This window comes from Nerophis ophidion, linkage group LG28 (assembly GCF_033978795.1).
Source record: "Nerophis ophidion isolate RoL-2023_Sa linkage group LG28, RoL_Noph_v1.0, whole genome shotgun sequence".
NCBI lineage: Eukaryota > Metazoa > Chordata > Actinopteri > Syngnathiformes > Syngnathidae > Nerophis > Nerophis ophidion.
Window position 1 is genome coordinate 7,706,356 of NC_084638.1, and position 22,991 is coordinate 7,729,346.

General features: G+C 33.6%; 1 long non-coding RNA gene across 1 annotated transcript in view; it reads left to right on the forward strand.

Moving 5' to 3' along the window:
• The window catches only part of LOC133545675 (uncharacterized), a 72,258-nt gene extending 50,678 nt beyond the window's left edge, over window positions 1-21,580 (forward strand). The window contains exons 2-4 of the long non-coding RNA XR_009804913.1: window positions 1,754-1,870; window positions 20,806-20,929; window positions 21,500-21,580. This is a non-coding gene — a long non-coding RNA (uncharacterized LOC133545675). The remainder of the gene's footprint in view (window positions 1-1,753; window positions 1,871-20,805; window positions 20,930-21,499) is intronic.
• The last annotated feature ends 1,411 nt before the right edge of the window (window positions 21,581-22,991 follow it).

Consider the following 22,991-nt stretch of genomic DNA (forward strand, 5'->3'; position numbering starts at 1 on the left):
TTTTGCCCTTTTTTCATAAAAATTTTCACTGTTTTTTTTTTTTTTTTGCACTTTGGACACCGCCCCCCGTCTTAGACAAAATGAAAGATAAAGAACTGAATAATTAACAAAACCTAAAATGAAATTGGAATCCTAACATTCGTCACTTCAAGCAACATTTGTAAAGTTTTCAATATAACTAAAACTATTCGTACTTTTTTTATTTTGATGCTTCTAATATTTTAGTTCAACAAAGTCAATATATAAATTTTTGAAATGCTAAAAACAGATATTAAATAAATATAAAGACAAAACTTTGCCCGATTGGTGACCAAGTATATTATTATTCTTCATTATTTGTTACAAAGTGTCAGCTTTTTCTCTTTTAATTCAGATTTATGTTGCTCTTTTTTCATAAAAATTTTCACAGTTTTTTTTTTTTTTTTTTTTTGCACTTTGGACACCGCCCCCCGTCTTGGACAAAATGAAAGATAAAGAACTGAATAATTAACAACACCTAAAATGAAATTGGAACTCTAATAATCGTCACTTCAAGCAACATTTGTAAAGTTTTCAATATAACTAGAACTATTCATACTTTTTTTTAAATTTTGATGCTTCTAATGTTTTAGTTCAACAAAGTCAATATATTAATTTTTGAAATGCTAAAAACTTATATTAAATAAATATAAAGACAAAACTTTGCCCGATTGGTGACCAAGTATATTATTATTATTCATTATTTGTTACAAAGTGTCAGCTTTTTACTCATTTAAGTCAGATTTTTTTGCTCTTTTTTCTTACATTTTCCAATATATATATTTTTTTTTTGGTTCTTTTTTCGCTCTTTGGACACCACCCCCCGTTTTAGACAAAATGAATAATAAAGAACTGAATCATTAACAGAATAAAAAATGGATTCGGAATCCTAAAAATCGTCACTCCAAGCAACATTTGTAAGTTTTACAATATAACTAAAACTATTCATACTTTTTTTTATTTCGATGCTTCTAATATTTTAGTTCAACAAAGTCAATATATTAATTTTTGAAATGCTAAAAACAGATATTAAATAAATATAAAGACAAAACTTTGCCCGATTGGTGACCAAGTATATTATTATTATTCATTATTTGTTACAAAGTGTCAGCTTTTTCTCTTTTAATTCAGATTTTTTTGCTCTTTTTTTCATTAAAATTTTCACTATTGTTTTTATTTAAATTTTTTTTTGGCACTTCGGAAACCGCCCCCCGTTTTAGACAAAATGAATAATAAAGAACTGAATCATTAACAGAATAAAAAATGGAATTGGAATCCTAAAAAATCGTCACTCCAAGCAACATTTGTAAGTTTTACAATATAACTAAAACTATTCATACTTTTTTTTTTAATTTGAGGCTTCTAATATTTTAGTTCAACAAACTTGATATATATCCATTTTCTACCGCTTATTCCCTTTGGGGTCGAAGGGGGCGCTGGTGCCTATCTCATTTACAATTGGGCGGAAGGCGGGGTACACCCTGGACAAGTCGCGACCTCATCGCAGGGCCATATATATTTATATATATTTTTATTTATTTATTCTAAAAACAGATGTTAAATAAATGTAAAGACAAAACTTTGTGTGGTTGGTGAATTAGTATGTTATTATTATTCATTATTTGTTACAAAGTCTCAGCTTTTTCTCATTTAATTTAGATTCCTTTGCCCTTTTTTTCTTAAATTTTCACTATTGTTTTTAATTTTTCTCACTCGACCATTTTTGCGATTCCAGATACATTCGTGATGGCGTCAGTTTGCCGTGGTGCGTTCAGGGACACTTGGCAGTCCGACTTGTACGTCCCCACATGTACTGAGTGCTGGAATAAAAGATGTTCTCAGGGTAAATTGGGTAAGTGAAAAGTAAGCAGCCAACATGACATTTACAACATATAGTAAAGCGTGCGGCTACAGCAAGGTGTGTAAATCTGAGGGCATTTATGTGACTGTTAGCACTCCACTGTAACCACGGCGACGCTTTGCATTGGTGTGAAGTGACCTGCCACTAAAGTCCACACTAGAGTGCTAATAAACTACTGCAGTACTAATGAATCCTAATCGGTACTATACCGCCTCTAAAAAGTACCGTTATTATTTAATTTTTGTTTTTTACGGGCAATGTCACATGTTGCATTGCTGGTTTTACCCGCGGAGGAGCATGTTCGGCAGTGCACACACACAGAGTACTTACAAGCAGACACTGTGTGTAGACAGAAAAGGGAGAACGGACGCATTTTGGTGTAAAAAGTCAAGATAAAGGTGAAGTTAGAACACTGAAACACATTCAGGAAGAGCTGCTTCTAAATCACTAATCCAAATAAAGTATGTTTCTTACAAGTAGCATTATCACTGGAGGACGAGGAATAGCTAAACATGCTTCACTACACAGCGTAGGAGGATACAATAGCTCACCGCCGTCACAATGTAAACAAACGCCATGGGTGGATCTACACCTGACATCCACTGTGATGATACCAAGTATCCAGTCTATACTACTATGATTACATGGATATTTTTTATCATCACAAAAATCATGTTATGTTCATAAAGTCAGTAAATATGTCCCTGGACACATGAGGACTTTCAATATGACCAATGTATGATCCTGTAACTACTTGGTATCTGACCCATACCTAAATGTGTGGTATCGTCCAAAACTGTCAAGTATCAAAGAAGAGAAGAATAAGTGATTATTACACTTGAACAGAAGTGTAGATAGAACATGTTAAAACAGAAAACAGGGCGACACCTACCCTTTACATCAGTATTTCTTAACCATATTGGTTATTAGTTGTTATATTTTATTGCATACTCCTGTAACTACTTGGTATCGGATTGATACCTAAATGTGTGGTATCATCCAAAACTAATGTCAAGTATCAAAGAAGGGGAAGAATAAGTGATTATTACATTTGAACAGAAGTGTAAATAGAACATGTTAAAACAGAAAACAGCGCGACACCTACCCTTTACATCAGTATTTCTTAACCATATTGGTTATTAGTTGTTATATTTTATTGCATACTCCTGTAACTACTTGGTATCGGATTGATACCTAAATGTGTGGTATCATCCAAAACTAATGTCAAGTATCAAAGAAGGGGAAGAATAAGTGATTATTACATTTGAACAGAAGTGTAAATAGAACATGTTAAAACAGAAAACAGCGCGACACCTACCCTTTACATCAGTATTTCTTAACCATATTGGTTATTAGTTGTTATATTTTATTGCATACTCCTGTAACTACTTGGTATCGGATTGATACTTAAATGTGTGGTATCATCCAAAACTAATGTCAAGTATCAAAGAAGAGAAGAATAAGTGATTATTACATTTGAACAGAAGTGTAGATAGAACATGTTGAAACAGAAAATAAGAAGATATTAACAGTAAATGAAGTAGATTAATAATATTTTTTTACAGTTTGTCCCTCATAATGTGTAGAGAATAATAGGTGTTTAAATGACACAATACGTTACTGCAGACTAATTAGGAGTCTTTGTTTGTTTACTTACTACTAAAAGACAAGTTGACTATTTTATTTAAGGACTAAATGACAATAATAAACATTTGTGTATAATTGAGTCCGTTTAGCTGATTGGAGAGCTAGCTTCCGCAGCTAGCAGGTCCATGACCATGACTTCTGTTTTGTCCAATTAGCCGTTTTACTGCCTGGTGGAAAAAATGACGGTATGTAAATAAACATTTACAGATAATTGCTGTGTAAAATAAGTCATGTCACTACGACTTATAGTCCGGTGTGTGTGTGTTTTAGTTGCTAACCCTTCCTTTTTAGTTTTAACAAAGGTAGTCTTTTTTTTATTGTGCGTTTTAGTTGCTAACCCCTCCTTTTTAGTTTTAACAAAGGTAGTCTTTTTTTTATTGTGTGTTTTAGTTGCTAACCCCTCCTTTTTAGTTTTAACAAAGGTAGTCTTTTTTTTTATTGTGTGTTTTAGTTGCTAACCCCTCCTCATTTATTATTATTTTTTTTTTAACGTTGGTAGTCTTTTTTAATTGAGTGTTTTGTGTTTTAGTTGCTAACCCCTCCTTTTTTAACGTTAGTAGTCATTTTCATTGTGTTTTGTTTTATTTGCCAACACCTCTTTCTTTATTTATTTTTGTATTTTTTTAACATTAGTAGTCATTTTTATTGTGTGTTGTAGTTGCTAACCCCTCCTTCTTTCTTTCTTTATTTTTGTATTTTTTTAAATAAATTGGTAGTCTTTTTTATTGAGAGTTTTGTTTGTTTTAGTTGCTAAGCCCTACTTTTTTTTTCTTTTTTTTAACATTAGTAGTCATTTTTATTGTGTGTTGTAGTTGCTAACCCCTCCTTCTTTCTTTATTTTTGTATTTTTAACATTTAGTCTTTTTTATTGAGAGTTTTGTGTGTTTTTGTTGCTAACCCTTCCTTTTTTTGATTTTGTATTTTTTTAACGTTACTAGTCTTTTTTTAATTGTTTTTTGTGTTTTAGTTGCTCACCCCTCCTTTTTTTTATTTTAGTAATCTTTTTTTACTGAGTGTTTTAGTTGCTAACCCCTCCTTTTTTAACATTAGTAGTCATTTTCATTGTGTTTTGTGTTTTATTTGCCAACACCTCTTTCTTTATTTATTTTTGTATTTTTTAACATTAGTAGTCATTTTTATTGTGTGTTGTAGTTGCTAACCCCTCCTTCTTTCTTTTTTTATTTTTGTATTTTTAACATTTAGTCTTTTTTATTGAGAGTTTTGTGTGTTTTAGTTGCTAACCCCTCCTTTTTTTTATTTTAGTAGTCTTTTTTTACTGAGTGTTTTAGTTGCTAACCCCTCCTTTTTTTAATTTTAGTAGTCTTTTTTTACTGAGTGTTTTAGTTGCTAACCCCTCATTTATTTTTTTTAATTTTTTTTAACGTAAGTCTTTTTTAATTGAGTGTTTTGTGTTTTATTTGCTAACCCCTCCTTTTTTTAACGTTAGTAGTCATTTTTATTGTGTGTTGTAGTTGCTAACCCCTCCTTCTTTCCTTATTTATTTTTGTATTTTTAACATTTAGTCTTTCTTATTGAGAGTTTTGTGTGTTTTTGTTGCTAACCCCTCCTTTTTTTGATTTTGTATTTTTTGAACGTTACTAGTCTTTTTTTAATTGTTTTGTGTGTTTTAGTTGCTCACCCGTCCTTTTTTTTAATTTTAGTAGTCTTTTTTTACTGAGTGTTTTAGTTGCTAACCCCTCCTCATTTATTTATTTTTATTTTTTTTTAACATTAGTCTTTTTTTGTTGAGTGTTTTGTGTTTTAGTTGCTAACACCTCCTTTTTTTAACGTTAGTAGTCATTTTCATTGTGTTTTGTGTTTTATTTGCCAACACCTCTTTCTTTATTTATTTTTGTATTTTGTAACATTAGTAGTCATTTTTATTGTGTGTTGTAGTTGCTAACCCCTCCCTCTTTCTTTCTATATTTATTTTTGTATTTTTTTAAATAAATTGGTAGTCTTTTTTTATTGAGTGTTTTGTTTGTTTTAGTTGCTAAGCCCTACTTTTTAAAATCTTTTTTTTAACATTTGTAGTCATTTTTATTGTGTATTGTAGTTGCTAACCCCTCCTTCTTTCTTTCTTTATTTTTGTATTTTTAACATTTAGTCTTTTTTATTGAGAGTTTTATGTGTTTTTGTTGCTAACTCCTCCTTCTTTTTTTGATGTTGTATTTTTTTAACGTTACTAGTCTTTTTTTAATTGTTTTGTGTGTTTTAGTTGCTCACCCGTCCTTTTTTTTTATTTTAGTAGTCTTTTTTTACTGAGTGTTTTAGTTGCTAACCCCTCCTCATTTATTTTTTTTTAATTTTTTTTAACGTTAGTCTTTTTTAATTGAGTGTTTTGTGTTTTAGTTGCTAACCCCTCCTTTTTTTAACGTTAGTAGTCATTTTCATTGTGTTTTGTGTTTTATTTGCCAACACCTCTTTCTTTATTTATTTTTGTATTTTTTTAACATTAGTAGTCATTTTTATTGTGTGTTGTAGTTGCTAAGCCCTCCTTCTTTCTTTCTTTCTTTTTGTATTTTTTTATATAAATTGGTAGTCTTTTTTTATTGAGTTTTTTGTTTGTTTTAGTTGCTAAGCCCTACTTTTTATATATTTATTTATTTTTTTAACGTTAGTCTTTTTTAATTGAGTGTTTTGTGTTGTAGTTGCTAACCCCTCCTTCTTTCTTTCTTTATTTTTGTATTTTTAACATTTAGTCTTTTTATTAAGAGTTTTGTGTGTTTCAGTTGCTAACCCTTCCTTTCTTTCTTTCTTTCTTTATTTCTTTGTTTTTGTATTTTTTTTTAATATTGGTAGTCTTTTTATGTTGAGTGTTTTGTGTCTTTTAGTTGCTAACCCCTCCTCCTTTATTTATTTTAACATAGGTAGTCTTTTTTTACTGAGTATTTTCCTTGTGGAAACAACGTAATTAAACATTTACAGATCATTTTCTGTGTAAATAAGTGATGCCACAGTCTATATATCTGTGACTTATAGTCCGGTGCTGCTTATATATGCAGTCTTTATAGTCGGGGAAAAGAGGGTGTGTCCCAATGGCTGCAATCTGATTGGTTAAAGCCTCACTGCTTGCAGGAAGTAGTCAGTTTGGGGGAAATAGTGCCATTTTATAGAAGAACTGTCAGAAGTGTCAGGTGTTTACTTGCCTCCATCACCTGGAAGCCAGGTGATGGACATATTCCCCCCCAAGACCAGGGACGGGGATGGCGCTTCCTCCCCTCGTTAGCGTGCCTCCGCCATAAAAGGATGATGCCTGTCATCAGTCACTTTGCAACATTGATTCGAATGTAAAGATGTGTGTTAGCAACATCAATGCACACAATCATGCCCCAAAATGAAATGACTCGCTGCCATTGATTGTTCTCCCTTCCGTGTTTTTACACCCTCAATGTAATCATGGCAGCTCCTACTTTGCATTGATTTGATAAGGCGGATATTATAAATATTTTGAAGAGGAAGGCAGACGGGCTGAATATTACACGCCTGGTTTTCATAAATTTCAATATGGGGGGAGTCTTTAGCCCGGAGCCAAGCAAGGACGGCCATTAGGGCTCCCGTGCAATTGCCCCCCTTATTAATGTGGCTTTAGCTCCTGAATTGTGCAGCGCTAATGTGCTAAATGCGATAAAACAGCCGGCCATCCCTCAAATGTTGCAATATGTTGTCTCGCTGGGAACTTTGAGAGCAGGAGCCAGACGTCTGGAACTGAAGACTGCAGGACTTTAACTCATCTTGTCCTTTTTCAAAATGGAACATTAGTAGTCTTTTTTTAATGAGGGTTTTGTGTTTTTTAGTTGCTAACCTTCCTTTTTTTTAACATTAGTAGTCTTTTATATGTGTTTTGTGTGTTTTGGTTGCTAACCTTCCTTTTTTTTCAACATTAGTAGTCTTTTATTGTGTTTTAGTTGCTAACCCCTCTTTCTTTATTTATTTTTGTATTTTTTTTAACATTAGTAGTCTTTTTTTATTGAGTGTTTTGTGTGTTTTATTTGCTAACCCCTCTTTCTTTATTTTATTTTTGTATTTTTTTTTTGACGTTAGTAGTCATTTTTATTGAGTGTTTTGTGTGTTTTAGTTGTTAACCCCTCCTTTTTTTTAACAGTAGTAGTCATTTTTATTGAGTGTTTTGTGTGTTTTATTTGCTAACCCCTCTTTCTTTATTTTATTTTTGTATTTTTTTTTTGACGTTAGTAGTCATTTTTATTGAGTGTTTTGTGTGTTTTGTTTGCTAACCCCTCTTTCTTTATTTTATTTTTGTATTTTTTTTTTACGTTAGTAGTCATTTTTATTGAGTGTTTTGTGTGTTTTAGTTGCTAACCCCTCTTTCTTTATTTATTTTTTTTTTTTTTTTTGACGTTAGTCATATTTATTCAGTGTTTTGTGTGTTTTAGTTGTTAACCCCTCTTTCTTTTTTTTATTTTTGTATTTTTTGACATTAGTAGTCATTTTTATTTTGTACTTTGTGTGTTTTAGTTGCTAACCCCTCTTTTTTTATTTATTTTTGTATTTTTTGACATTAGTAGTCATTTTTATTTTGTACTTTGTGTGTTTTAGTTGCTAACCCCTCTTTTTTTATTTATTTTTGTATTTTTTTTAACACTAGTAGTCTTTTTTTATTGAGTGTTTTGTGTGTTTTATTTGCTAATCCCTCTTTCTTTATTTTATTTTTGTATTTTTTTTTACATTAGTAGTCATTTTTATTGAGTGTTTTGTGTGTTTTTATTTGTTAACCCCTCTTTCTTTATTTTATTTTTGTATTTTTTTTACATTAGTAGTCATTTTTATTGAGTGTTTTGTGTGTTTTATTTGTTAACCCCTCTTTCTTTATTTTATTTTTGTATTTTTTTGACGTTAGTAGTCATTTTTATTCAGTGTTTTGTGTGTTTTAGTTGCTAACCCCTCTTTCTTTTTTTTGTTTTTGAATTTTTTTAACATTAGTAGTCATTTTTATTTTGTACTTTGTGTGTTTTAGTTACTAAGCCCTCTTTCTTTATTTCTTTTTGTATTTTTTTTAACATTAGTAGTCTTTTTTCATTGAGTGTTTTGTGTGTTTTACTTGCTAACCCCTCCTTTTTTTTTAACGGTAGTAGTCATTTTTATTCAGTGTTTTGTGTGTTTTATTTGTTAACCCCTCTTTCTTTATTTTATTTTTGTATTTTTTTTACATTAGTAGTCATTTTTATTGAGTGCTTTGTGTGTTTTAGTTGCTAACCCCTCTTTCTTTTTTTTGTTTTTGAATTTTTTTAACATTGGTAGTCATTTTTATTTTGTACTTTGTGTGTTTTAGTTACTAAGCCCTCTTTCTTTATTTCTTTTTGTATTTTTTTTAACATTAGTAGTCTTTTTTCGTTGAGTGTTTTGTGTGTTTTACTTGCTAACCCCTCCTTTTTTTTTAACGGTAGTAGTCATTTTTATTCAGTGCTTTGTGTGTTTTAGTTGCTAACCCCTCTTTTTTTATTTATTTTTGTATTTTTTTTAACACTAGTAGTCTTTTTTTATTGAGTGTTTTGTGTGTTTTATTTGCTAATCCCTCTTTCTTTATTTATTTTTTTTTTTTTTACATTAGTAGTCATTTTTATTGAGTTTTTTGTGTGTTTTATTTGTTAACCCCTCTTTTTTTATTTTATTTTTTTATTTTTTTTACATTAGTAGTCATTTTTATTGAGTGTTTTGTGTGTTTTATTTGTTAACCCCTCTTTCTTTATTTTATTTTTTTATTTTTTTTACATTAGTAGTCATTTTTATTGAGTGTTTTGTGTGTTTTATTTGTTAACCCCTCTTTCTTTATTTTATTTTTGTATTTTTTTTTTACGTTAGTAGTCATTTTTATTGAGTGTTTTGTGTGTTTTAGTTGCTAACCCCTCTTTCTTTATTTATTTATTTTTTTTTTTTTGACGTTAGTCATATTTATTCAGTGTTTTGTGTGTTTTGGTTGTTAACCCCTCTTTCTTTTTTTTATTTTTGTATTTTTTGACATTAGTAGTCATTTTTATTTTGTACTTTGTGTGTTTTAGTTGCTAACCCCTCTTTTTTTATTTATTTTTGTATTTTTTTTAACACTAGTAGTCTTTTTTTATTGAGTGTTTTGTGTGTTTTATTTGCTAATCCCTCTTTCTTTATTTTATTTTTGTATTTTTTTTTACATTAGTAGTCATTTTTATTGAGTGTTTTGTGTGTTTTATTTGTTAACCCCTCTTTCTTTATTTTATTTTTGTATTTTTTTTTACATTAGTAGTCATTTTTATTGAGTGTTTTGTGTGTTTTTATTTGTTAACCCCTCTTTCTTTATTTTATTTTTGTATTTTTTTTACATTAGTAGTCATTTTTATTGAGTGTTTTGTGTGTTTTATTTGTTAACCCCTCTTTCTTTATTTTATTTTTGTATTTTTTTGACGTTAGTAGTCATTTTTATTCAGTGTTTTGTGTGTTTTAGTTGCTAACCCCTCTTTCTTTTTTTTGTTTTTGAATTTTTTTAACATTAGTAGTCATTTTTATTTTGTACTTTGTGTGTTTTAGTTACTAAGCCCTCTTTCTTTATTTCTTTTTGTATTTTTTTTAACATTAGTAGTCTTTTTTCATTGAGTGTTTTGTGTGTTTTACTTGCTAACCCCTCCTTTTTTTTTAACGGTAGTAGTCATTTTTATTCAGTGTTTTGTGTGTTTTATTTGTTAACCCCTCTTTCTTTATTTTATTTTTGTATTTTTTTTACATTAGTAGTCATTTTTATTGAGTGCTTTGTGTGTTTTAGTTGCTAACCCCTCTTTCTTTTTTTTGTTTTTGAATTTTTTTAACATTGGTAGTCATTTTTATTTTGTACTTTGTGTGTTTTAGTTACTAAGCCCTCTTTCTTTATTTCTTTTTGTATTTTTTTTAACATTAGTAGTCTTTTTTCGTTGAGTGTTTTGTGTGTTTTACTTGCTAACCCCTCCTTTTTTTTTAACGGTAGTAGTCATTTTTATTCAGTGCTTTGTGTGTTTTAGTTGCTAACCCCTCTTTTTTTATTTATTTTTGTATTTTTTTTAACACTAGTAGTCTTTTTTTATTGAGTGTTTTGTGTGTTTTATTTGCTAATCCCTCTTTCTTTATTTATTTTTTTTATTTTTTACATTAGTAGTCATTTTTATTGAGTTTTTTGTGTGTTTTATTTGTTAACCCCTCTTTTTTTATTTTATTTTTTTATTTTTTTTACATTAGTAGTCATTTTTATTGAGTGTTTTGTGTGTTTTATTTGTTAACCCCTCTTTCTTTATTTTATTTTTGTATTTTTTTTACATTAGTAGTCATTTTTATTGAGTGCTTTGTGTGTTTTAGTTGTTAACCCCTCTTTCTTTTTTTTGTTTTTGAATTTTTTTAACATTAGTAGTCATTTTTATTTTGTACTTTGTGTGTTTTAGTTACTAAGCCCTCTTTCTTTATTTCTTTTTGTATTTTTTTTAACATTAGTAGTCTTTTTTCATTGAGTGTTTTGTGTGTTTTACTTGCTAACCCCTCCTTTTTTTTAACGGTAGTAGTCATTTTTATTCAGTGTTTTGTGTGTTTTATTTGCTAACCCCTCTTTCTTTATTTTATTTTTGTATTTTTTTTTTGACGTTAGTAGTCATTTTTATTGAGTGTTTTGTGTGTTTTAGTTGCTAACCCCTCTTTCTTTATTTTATTTTTGTATTTTTTTTTTGACGTTAGTAGTCATTTTTATTGAGTGTTTTGTGTGTTTTATTTGCTAACCCCTCCTTTTTTTTAACGGTAGTAGTGATTTTTATTGAGTGTTTTGTGTGTTTTAGTTGCTAACCCCTCTTTCTTTATTTTATTTTTGTATTTTTTTTTTGGACGTTAGTAGTCATTTTTATTGAGTGTTTTGTGTGTTTTAGTTGCTAACCCCTCTTTCTTTATTTTATTTTTGTATTTTTTGTAACATTTGTAGTCTTTTATTGTGTTTTGTGTGGTTTAGTTGCTAACCCCTCTTTCTTTTTTTTGTTTTTGAATTTTTTAACATTAGTAGTCATTTTTATTTTGTACTTTGTGTGTTTTAGTTGCTAACCCCTCTTTCTTTATTTTTTTTTTGTATTTTTTTTTTTGACGTTAGTAGTCATTTTTATTGAGTGTTTTGTGTGTTTTATTTGCTAACCCCTCCTTTTTTTTAACGGTAGTAGTCATTTTTATTGAGTGTTTTGTGTGTTTTATTTGCTAACCCCTCTTTCTTTATTTTATTTTTGTATTTTTTTTTTGACGTTAGTAGTCATTTTTATTGAGTGTTTTGTGTGTTTTGGTTGCTAACCCCTCTTTCTTTATTTTATTTTTGTATTTTTTTGACGTTAGTAGTCATTTTTATTGAGATTTTGCGGGTTTTAGTTGCTAACCCCTCGTTTTTTTGTGTGTGTTTTGTGTTTTAGTTGCTAACCCCTCTTTCTTTATTTTATTTTTGTATTTTTTTTAACGTTAGTAGTCATTTTTATTGAGAGTTTTGCGTGTTTTATTTGCCAACCCCTCTTTCTTTATTTTATTTTTGTATTTTTTTTAAATTTAGAAGTTATTTTTATTGAGAGTTTTGCGTGTTTTATTTGCCAACCCCTCTTTCTTTATTTTATTTTTGTATTTTTTTTAAATTTAGAAGTCATTTTTATTGAGAGTTTTGTGTGTTTTAGTTGCTAAAACCCCCTTTTTTTAACGTTAGTAGTCATATTTATTGTGTTTTGTCTGTTTTAGTTGCTAACCCCTCTTTCTTTATTTTTGTATTTTTTTAACATTAGTCGTCTTTTTATTGAGTGCTTTGTGTGTTTTAGTTGCTATCCCCCCCTTTTTTTGTTTTTAATTTTTTTAACATTAGTAGTCTTTATTGAGAGTTTTGTGTTTTAGTTGCTAACCCCTCTTTCTTTTTTTTTTTATTTATTTTTTTTTTTTTTACATATTTAGTCTTTTTTTATTGAGTGTTTTGTGTGCTAAGCTCACCTTTATTTATTAATTTATTTATTTCTTATGTTTTAGTCTTTTTTTAATTTAGTGTTTAGTGTGTTTTAGTTGCCAACCCCTCATTTTTGTAAAACATTTTTTAACATAGTCTTTTTTATTGAGTGTTTGGTTTTGTTTCTGTTTTGTGGGATCGGCCGTTTTACTGCCCTGTCACAGGCACCGTTTGGAAACAATTAAGCTATGTAGATACATTTTCTGTGTAAATAACTCATTTCACATAGTTTATATCTGCGACTTATAGCTTGCGCAGCTAGCTGGTCTATGACCATGACTTGTGTTTTGTGTGATAGGCTGTTTTACTACCTTTGCGGGATTAATTAAGGTATGTAAATCCACATTTAATGACCATTTCTGTGTAAATAACTCATGCCACAACGTATATAATTTGATTGTTTGTTTCTGTTTTGTTGGATCGGCCGTTTTACTGCCCTGTCACAGGCACCGTTTGGAAACAATTAAGCTATGTAAATACATTTTCTGTGTAAATAACTCATTTCACATAGTGAACATCTGCGATTTATAGCTTGCGCAGCTAGCGGGTCCATGACCATGACTTATGTTTTGTGTGATCGGCCGTTTTACTGCCTTGTGGGTACAATTTAGGTATGTAAATCCACATTTAATGATAATTTATGTGTAAATACCTGAAGTCACAACGTATATATACATATATATATATATATATATTTTTTTTTTGTTTTGTTTCTGTTTTGTTGGATCGGCCGTTTTACTGCCCTGTCACAGGCGCCGTTTGGAAACAATTAAGGTATATAAATACATTTTCTGTGTAAATAACTCTTTTCACATGGTTTATATCTGCGACTTATAGATTGCGCAGCTAGCGGGTCCATGACCATGACTTATGTTTTGTGTGATCGGCCGTTTTACTGCCTTGTGGGAACACTTTAGGTGTGTAGATTCACATTTAATGATAATTTATGTGTAAATACCTGATGTCACAACGTATATATTTATATTTTTGTTTGTTTCTGTTTTGTTGGATCGGCTGTTTTACTGCCCTGTCACAGGCACCGTTTGGAAACAATTAAGCTATGTAAATACATTTTCTGTGTAAATAACTCATTTCACTTCGTTTATATCTGCGACCTATAGCTTGCGCAGCTAGCGGGTCCATGACCATGACTTATGTTTTGTGTGATCGGCCGTTTTACTGCCTTGTGGGAACAGTTTAGGTATGTAAATCCACATTTAATGATGATTTATGTGTAAATACCTGATGTCACAACGTATATATATATATATATTTTTTATTTATTTTTTGTTTGTTTCTGTTTTGTTGGATCGACCGTTTTACTGCCCTGTCACAGGCACAGTTTGAAAACAATTAAGCTATGTAAATACATTTTCTGTGTAAATAACTCATTTCACATAGTTTATATCTGCGACTTATAGCTTGCGCAGCTAGCGGGTCCATGACCATGACTTGTGTTTTGTGTGATCGGCCGTTTTACTGCCTTGTGGGAACAATTTAGGTATGTAAATCCACATATAATGATAATTACTGTGTAAATAACTCATGTCACAACGTATATATATTTTTTTGTTTGTTTCTGTTTTGTCGGATCGGCCGTTTTACTGCTCTGTCACAGGCACCATTTGGAAACAATTAAGGTATGTAAATACATTTTCTGTGTAAATAACTCATTTCACATCGTTTAAATCTGCGACTTATGGCTTGCGCAGCTAGCGGGTCCATGAATTATGTTTTGTACAATCAGCCGTTTTACTGCCTTGAGGAATAATCAATGTATGTAAATAAAAAAATTATGATAATTTCTGCGTAAATAACTCATGTAACAACGTATATAATTTGATTGTTTCTGTTTTGTTGGATCGGCCGTTTTACTGCCCTGTCACAGGCCCAGTTTGGAAGCAATTAAGCTATGTAGATACATTTTCTGTTAAAATAACTCATTTCACTTCGTTTATACCTGCGATTTATAGCTTGCGCAGCTAGTGGGTCCATGACCATGACTTATGTTTTGTGTGATCGGCCGTTTTACTGCCTTGTGGGAACACTTTAGGTATGTAAATCCACATTTAATGATAATTTATGTGTAAATACCTGATGTCACAACGTATATCTATTTTTGTTTGTTTCTGTTTTGTTGGATCGGCCGTTTTACTGCCCCGTCACAGGCACAGTTTGGAAACAATTAAGCTATGTAAATACATTTTCTGTGTAAATAATTAATTTCACATAGTCTATATCTGCCACTTATAGCTTGCGCAGCTAGCGGGTCCATGACCATGACTTATGTTTTGTGTGATCAGCCGTTTTACTGCCTTGTGGGAACACTTTAGGTATGTAAATCCACATTTAATGATATAATTTATGTGGAAATACCTGATGTCACAACGTATATATATATATTTTAGTTTGTTTCTGTTTTGTTGGATAGGCCGTTTTACTGCCCCATCACAGGCACAGTTTGGAAGCAATTAAGCTATGTAAATACATTTTCTGTTAAAATAACTCATTTCACTTCGTTTATACCTGCGACTTATAGCTTGCGCAGCTAGCGGGTCCATGACCATGACTTATGTTTTGTGTGATCGGCCGTTTTACTGCCTTGTGGGAACACTTTAGGTGTGTAGATTCACATTTAATGATAATTTATGTGTAAATACCTGATGTCACAACGTATATATTTATATTTTAATTTGTTTCTGTTTTGTTGGATCGGCTGTTTTACTGCCCTGTCACAGGCACCGTTTGGAAACAATTAAGCTATGTAAATACATTTTCTGTGTAAATAACTCATTTCACTTCGTTTATATCTGCGACCTATAGCTCGCGCAGCTAGCGGGTCCATGACCATGACTTATGTTTTGTGTGATCGGCCGTTTTATTGCCTTGTGGGAACAGTTTAGGTATGTAAATCCACATTTAATGATGATTTATGTGTAAATTCTGATGTCACAACGTATATATATATATATTTTTTATTTTTTGTTTGTTTCTGTTTTGTTGGATCGACCGTTTTACTGCCCTGTCACAGGCACAGTTTGAAAACAATTAAGCTATGTAAATACATTTTCTGTGTAAATAGCTCATTTCACATAGTTTATATCTGCGACTTATAGCTTGCGCAGCTAGCGGGTCCATGACCATGACTTGTGTTTTGTGTGATCGGCCGTTTTACTGCCTTGTGGGAACAATTTAGGTATGTAAATCCACATTTAATGATAATTACTGTGTAAATAACTCATGTCACAACGTATATATATTTTTTTGTTTGTTTCTGTTTTGTCGGATCGGCCGTTTTACTGCTCTGTCACAGGCACCATTTGGAAACAATTAAGGTATGTAAATACATTTTCTGTGTAAATAACTCATTTCACATCGTTTAAATCTGCGACTTATGGCTTGCGCAGCTAGCGGGTCCATGAATTCTGTTTTGTACAATCAGCCGTTTTACTGCCTTGAGGAATAATCAATGTATGTAAATAAAAAAATTATGATAATTTCTGCGTAAATAACTCATGTAACAACGTATATAATTTGATTGTTTCTGTTTTGTTGGATCGGCCGTTTTACTGCCCTGTCACAGGCCCAGTTTGGAAGCAATTAAGCTATGTAAATACATTTTCTGTTAAAATAACTCATTTCACTTCGTTTATACCTGCGATTTATAGCTTGCGCAGCTAGTGGGTCCATGACCATGACTTATGTTTTGTGTGATCGGCCGTTTTACTGCCTTGTGGGAACACTTTAGGTATGTAAATCCACATTTAATGATAATTTATGTGTAAATACCTGATGTCACAACGTATATCTATTTTTGTTTGTTTCTGTTTTGTTGGATCGGCCGTTTTACTGCCCCGTCACAGGCACAGTTTGGAAGCAATTAAGCTATGTAAATACATTTTCTGTGTAAATAATTAATTTCACATAGTCTATATCTGCCACTTATAGCTTGCGCAGCTAGCGGGTCCATGACCATGACTTATGTTTTGTGTGATCAGCCGTTTTACTGCCTTGTGGGAACACTTTAGGTATGTAAATCCACATTTAATGATAATTTATGTGGAAATACCTGATGTCACAACGTATATATATATATTTTAGTTTGTTTCTGTTTTGTTGGATAGGCCGTTTTACTGCCCCATCACAGGCACAGTTTGGAAACAATTAAGGTATATAAATACATTTTCTGTGTAAATAACTCTTTTCACATGGTTTATATCTGCGACTTATAGCTTGCGCAGCTAGCGGGTCCATGACCATGACTTATGTTTTGTGTGATCGGCCGTTTTACTGCCTTGTGGGAACACTTTAGGTGTGTAGATTCACATTTAATGATAATTTATGTGTAAATACCTGATGTCACAACGTATATATTTATATTTTTGTTTGTTTCTGTTTTGTTGGATCGGTTGTTTTACTGCCCTGTCACAGGCACCGTTTGGAAACAATTAAGCTATGTAAATACATTTTCTGTGTAAATAACTCATTTCACTTCGTTTATATCTGCGACCTATAGCTTGCGCAGCTAGCGGGTCCATGACCATGACTTATGTTTTGTGTGATCGGCCGTTTTACTGCCTTGTGGGAACAGTTTAGGTATGTAAATCCACATTTAATGATGATTTATGTGTAAATACCTGATGTCACAACGTATATATATATATATTTTTTATTTTTTGTTTGTTTCTGTTTTGTTGGATAGGCCGTTTTACTGCCCTGTCACAGGCACAGTTTGGAAACAATTAAGACATGTAAATACAGTTTCTGTGTAAATAACTCTGTAGGAGCCTAAATACTGTTTAAGTTATTTTACATTTTATGGAAGGTGCTTTATGTTTATTCAGCCAGAAGGGGACTATTTACTTTATTTGCATGATAAGAAAATGTATATATTGAATGCTTAGAGTAATTATATAAATCTCACTTTAGGTGTAATTATTATATTTGTCAAAATGATTTGATGACGTAACTGTTTTAAGTGCATATATGGCGGAAGGATCTGTGTGGTAAGGGGGTTTTTGGACGCAAGGTGTCATGGGTAATTGCTGTCAGGTGCGGTGGAATCGAGCCACACAGTTTTTTGACCTCACTCATACTTATTGTCATTCATACTTTTTCTAACTAGTACTGCAACAAACTCTCTTTATTTTGTCATTCATTTGTTCCCACATCGTGACTGTTTTATGTTTTGAATTATTAAGATCACAAGTAAACCATACAAACCAAGAGGAACGTCTGGAGTTTTGTTTTGTTGTTGCCGCAAGAAGCGGATTGAAGGAGAAAGTAGAGGAGCGTCAAGCTAAGGCTACTTTAGGAATCTACAAACTCATTTCACTTCGTTTCTACCTGCGACTTATAGTCCGGCGTGGCTTATTTGTGCTACGGTTTCGCTCCCAACACACGCAAAAGTGCTCAAGTCTGTGCGAACGGGAAAGAACACCGGCTCTAATGGCGCCGAATTACACAAAACCAGGACGAGGGGGGGAGAATAAGGAAGAAAATGAGGAAGAGGTGAATTACTTTTACGGTGGGGGGAAAAATATGTCTCGCTGTCCCCATCTGGCCGCCCGCTGTTAGGGGAATGAAGAAGTTAGCTGAATAAATGATTAAGTAGACTCACGGATGCAGTTTTTATGCCAGCAATGCATCTCTGCCTGCCTCACAGCACAAGCCCGCACTTATGGAATGTGCCTAATCCATAACCATAACGCCGGCGTGGCAGCATACATATACACACACACACACACATATATACACACATATATATATATCAATTGTAAATAAAGGCGACATCTTAAATGCAAACTTAGAGTGAGTTCCTTCTTTATTGGATTTCCTCCGCTGGCCGTAAATTACAACCTTGTTAATTTTTAATTCATGCAAGCTGTACAAACTCGTCAGATATGCGGTGAGGGACGACTCGTCTGCCGCGGGTGTCGCCGAATGAGGACAAAGTGCTCCACGATTTGAGCCGCCGACCCTTATTGTCACCTGAGCAGGTGACGGCGTTGCGGGCCGGGAATCAAACCGGGGGGAAAAACCGACCGCACTCCGTATTAGCACATCCCTGTTTTGCTGTGCCATAGAGTAACACGGAAAAGTCGGACCTCAATACGCCGCTACTTTTTTTTTTCCCTACGCTTCGAACCCTGCGGCTGATAAAAACGACACGTTTTTTTGTGGTTGGTGCACTATTTGTAAGTGTATATTGTGGTTTTTTATGTTGATTTAATAAAAAAAATCAAAAAAAAATATATATATATTTTTTTAAATAAAACATTTTTCTGCGGCCCGGTACCAATCGGGCCACGGCCCGGTGGTTGGGCACCACTGATTTAACTCACCAAAAATGTCACCGTGGAGTTATTGAGTCTTTTTAGCTGATTAGAGAGCTAGCCTCCATGACCATGGCTTCTGTTTTGTCTGATCAGCCGTTTTACTGCCTTGTTGCAAGCACCGTTTGGAAACAATTAAGGTGTGTAAATAAAGTTTTACAACATTTTCCGTGTAGATAACTCATTTCACAAGGTGTATATCTGCGACTTATAGTCCGATGCGACTAATATATATTATGTGAATAAGCCGCTACTTTTTCCCCCTACACTTTGAACCCTGCGGCTTATATAAACGGTGCAACTCGTTTATGGATTTTTTTTTTCCCCTTTGGCCGACAGCCTTAACGCAAATACGAGCAGACACACCGAAAACGTGCGTTACTTTCGGGTGAGTTTGCTCACTGCGGGTGTTGCGGTGCCTATCCGTCTGGACTGAGCTTTCAACCGGAGGCACAAGTGCCGTTCTGCTTCTATCCGTCCATGGCGTGCTATTCATATCTACTATTCATACTTACTAAACCGTCCCATGTGTGATGTCTGTGGGAAATTTTGAATGAATTTAACATCGTTAGCGTTAGCTAATATGCTAACACATTTACGAGTGTCATTGTTAGCATTATTAACTATTAATGGCATTCTTTTTGTGTCCTTTCTGTTTCACCAATTCCTCACCAAAACGTCACCGTGGAGTTGTTGAGTCCGTCCTTGACCGTGGCTTCTGTTTTGTTTGATCGGCCGTTTTACTGCCTTGTTGCAAGCACCGTTTGGAAACAATTAAGGTGTGTAAATAACTCACGACACAACGTTTGTATCTGCGGCGCCATCTTTCGGGTGAGTTTGCTCACTGCGGGTGTTGCGGTGCCCATCTGTCTGGACTGAGCTTTCAACCGGAGGCACAAGTGCCGTTCTCTTTCTATCCTTCCATGGCGTGCTATTCATATCTTCTATTCATACTTACTAAACCGTCCCGTGTGTAATGTCTGTGGGAATAATTTGAATGAATTTAACATCGTTAGCGTTAGCTAATATGCTAACACATTTACGAGTGTCATTGTTAGCATTATTAACTATCAATGGCATTCTTTTTGTGTCCTTTCTGTTTCACCAATTCTTCACCAAAACGTCACCGTGGAGTTGTTGAGTCCGTCCTTGACCGTGGCTTCTGTTTTGTTTGATCGGCCGTTTTACTGCCTTGTTGCAAGCACCATTTGGAAAAAATTAAGGTGTGTAAATAACTCACGACACAACGTTTGTATCTGCGGCGCCATCTTTCGGGTGAGTTTGCTCACTGCGGGTGTTGCGGTGCCCATCTGTCTGGACTGAGCTTTCAACCGGATGCACAAGTGCCGTTCTTTCTATCCTTCCATGGCGTGCTATTCATATCTTCTATTCATACTTACTAAACCGTCCCGTGTGTGATGTCTGTGGGAATAATTTGAATGAGTTTAACATCGTTAGCGTTAGCTAATATGCTAACACATTTACGAGTGTCAGTGTTAGCATTGTTAACTCTCAATGGCATTCTTTTTGTGTCCTTTCAGTTTCACCAATTCCTCACCAAAACGTCACCGCGGAGTTGTTGAGTCCGTCCTTGACCGTGGCTTCTGTTTTGTTTGATCGGCCGTTTTACTGCCTTGTTGCAAGCACCGTTTGGAAACAATTAAGGTGTGTAAATAACTCACGACACAACGTTTGTATCTGCGGCGCCATCTTTCGGGTGAGTTTGCTCACTGCGGGTGTTGCGGTGCCTATCCGTCTGGACTGAGCTTTCAACCGGAGGCACAAGTGCCGTTCTGCTTCTATCCATCCATGGCGTGCTATTCATATCTACTATTCATACTTACTAAACCGTCCCGTGTGTGATGTCTGTGGGAATAATTTGAATGAGTTTAACATCGTTAGCGTTAGCTAATATGCTAACACATTTCCGAGTGTCAGTGTTAGCATTATTAACTCTCCATGGCATTCTTTTTGTGTCTTTTCAGTTTCAACAATTCCTCACCAAAACGTCACCGTGGAGTTGTTGAGTCCGTCCTTGACCATGGCTTCTGTTTTGTTTGATCGGCCGTTTTACTGCCTTGTTGCAAGCACCGTTTGGAAACAATTAAGGTATGTAAATAAACATTTGTGTGTAAATAACTCACAACACAACGTTTGTATCTGCAGCTCGTAGTCCGGTTTGGCTAAAATATGGGATTTTTTTGGTTTATTTTTAGTTCGGAAAACGCAATTTTTTGGGCGATGTCCTGATTTTGCAGCATTTTTCTCCACAGAAATGCAAAAAAAAGTTACGAATTTTTAATGCTTTGCATATGTTTTTTACACTTTTTCCGTAACAACTGACTTAAGTGTTTTAATATAGTATTGTCCCCATTTCACTTTTTTTTTTACTTCGGATACGATGTGTATCGGACGATACGGGTATTAAACCGATCCGATATCAGCAGGAGTCATATTAAATTGCTTTTATTTTATGGTGGGAAATGCTAGAAAAATGCTTTATCGAGTTAAAACAACTTGGGTATGAAAAATACTGAATAATTCATTATTTTAAGCTTAGCATCACAGGGAAAGTTGAAGGATGTGGACACGTTTGTTACTGGATACTTTCTAATACCCTTGGCTACTATGTATTTTATTTATTTTTTAAATTTTTTAATTTTGCCTTTATTTACCCAGGAAATATCACGCTTGGGTCGCATTTGTATGCGCGGATCGTTCTTCCGAGATGCAGCAGGAACTCCGCATGCAAGGTGCAGGTAAGAATATGATTTATTGTCCGTAAATCGCCAAAAATACAAAAATACAAGACATAAACAAAACAGATTTTCAGATAGATGCTGACTTGGTTCTGTTCTTACGAAACTATTAAGTCAAAATGCTAATGCTAATGTTAGCTAGCAGCTTGATAGTTTGTAGTTCCACACTACTTTCTCGGAAAAAACTTTTCCGCCGATCTTGTTTTGCTTCGGACCTCATGGGAAATGTGTTTTTTCTGGCAAAACACTACCTCTTTGGTCCACTGGTGCCGCGAAAATTAACCAAAACTGAAAGTCCCCAAGTGGGCCTGCAAAGGGTCATTTTAAACATGTGTTTACAAAGATGTTTTTGTGAATGTTGACCGACGTACTTTACCCTTTTTCAAGAGATTTTTTAAAGAAACACACTCAAATATATTTGCACGTGCATTGACAGAGAAACAAAAGGACAGAACAAAGAAAGAAAAAGGACAGTCAGGAAAATAAACCAAAGAAACGAAAAGTTTTGTCTGACGAGACAAAAAAAAGAAAAATGGACAAGGAAAGTTAAGCAGCCCAGTCTAGTACCAGCGCTCTTTTACTACGAAGCCGTGCTGTCGTAACACGTGGCTTGGCATTGTCTTGCTGAAATAAGCAGGGGCGTCCACGATAACGTTGCTAGGATGTCAACATGTGTTGCTGCAAAACCTGTATGTACCTTTCAGCATTAATGGTGCCTTCACAGATGTGTAAGTTACCCATGCCTCGGGCACTAATACACCCCCATACCATCACACATGCTGCCTTTTTCACTCTGCACCTAGAACAGCACTGATGGTTCTTTTCGCTCTTTGGCCCATAGGACACGACGTCCACAGTTTCCAAAAAACAAATTGGAATGTGGACTCGTCAGACCACAGAACACTTTTCCCACTTTGCATCAGTCCATCTTAGATGAGCTTGGGCCCGGCGAAGCCGACGGCATTTCTGGGTGTTGTTGATAAATGCCTGTGGCTTTGCATAGTAGAGTTTTAATTTGCACTTACAGATGTTGCGACCAACTATAGTTACTGACAGTGATTTTCTGAAGTGTTCCTGAGCCCATGTGGTGATATCCTTTACACGCTGATTCAGCATTGGGATGCAGTACTGCCTGAGGGATTCAAGGTGCGTGATATCATGGCTTACGTGCAGTGATTTCTCTATATTCTCCGAACTTTTTGATATTACGGAGCGTAGATGGTGAAATCTTTAAATTCCTTGCAGTAGCTGGTTGAGAAATGTTTGCTCTTAAAAAATTTGCTCGGGCATTTGTCGACAAAGTGGTGACTTTCGCCCCGTCCTTGTTTGTGAATGAGTGAGCATTTCATGGAAGCTGCTTTTATAGCCAATCATGGCACCCACCTGTTCCCAATTAGCCCGTTCACCTGTGG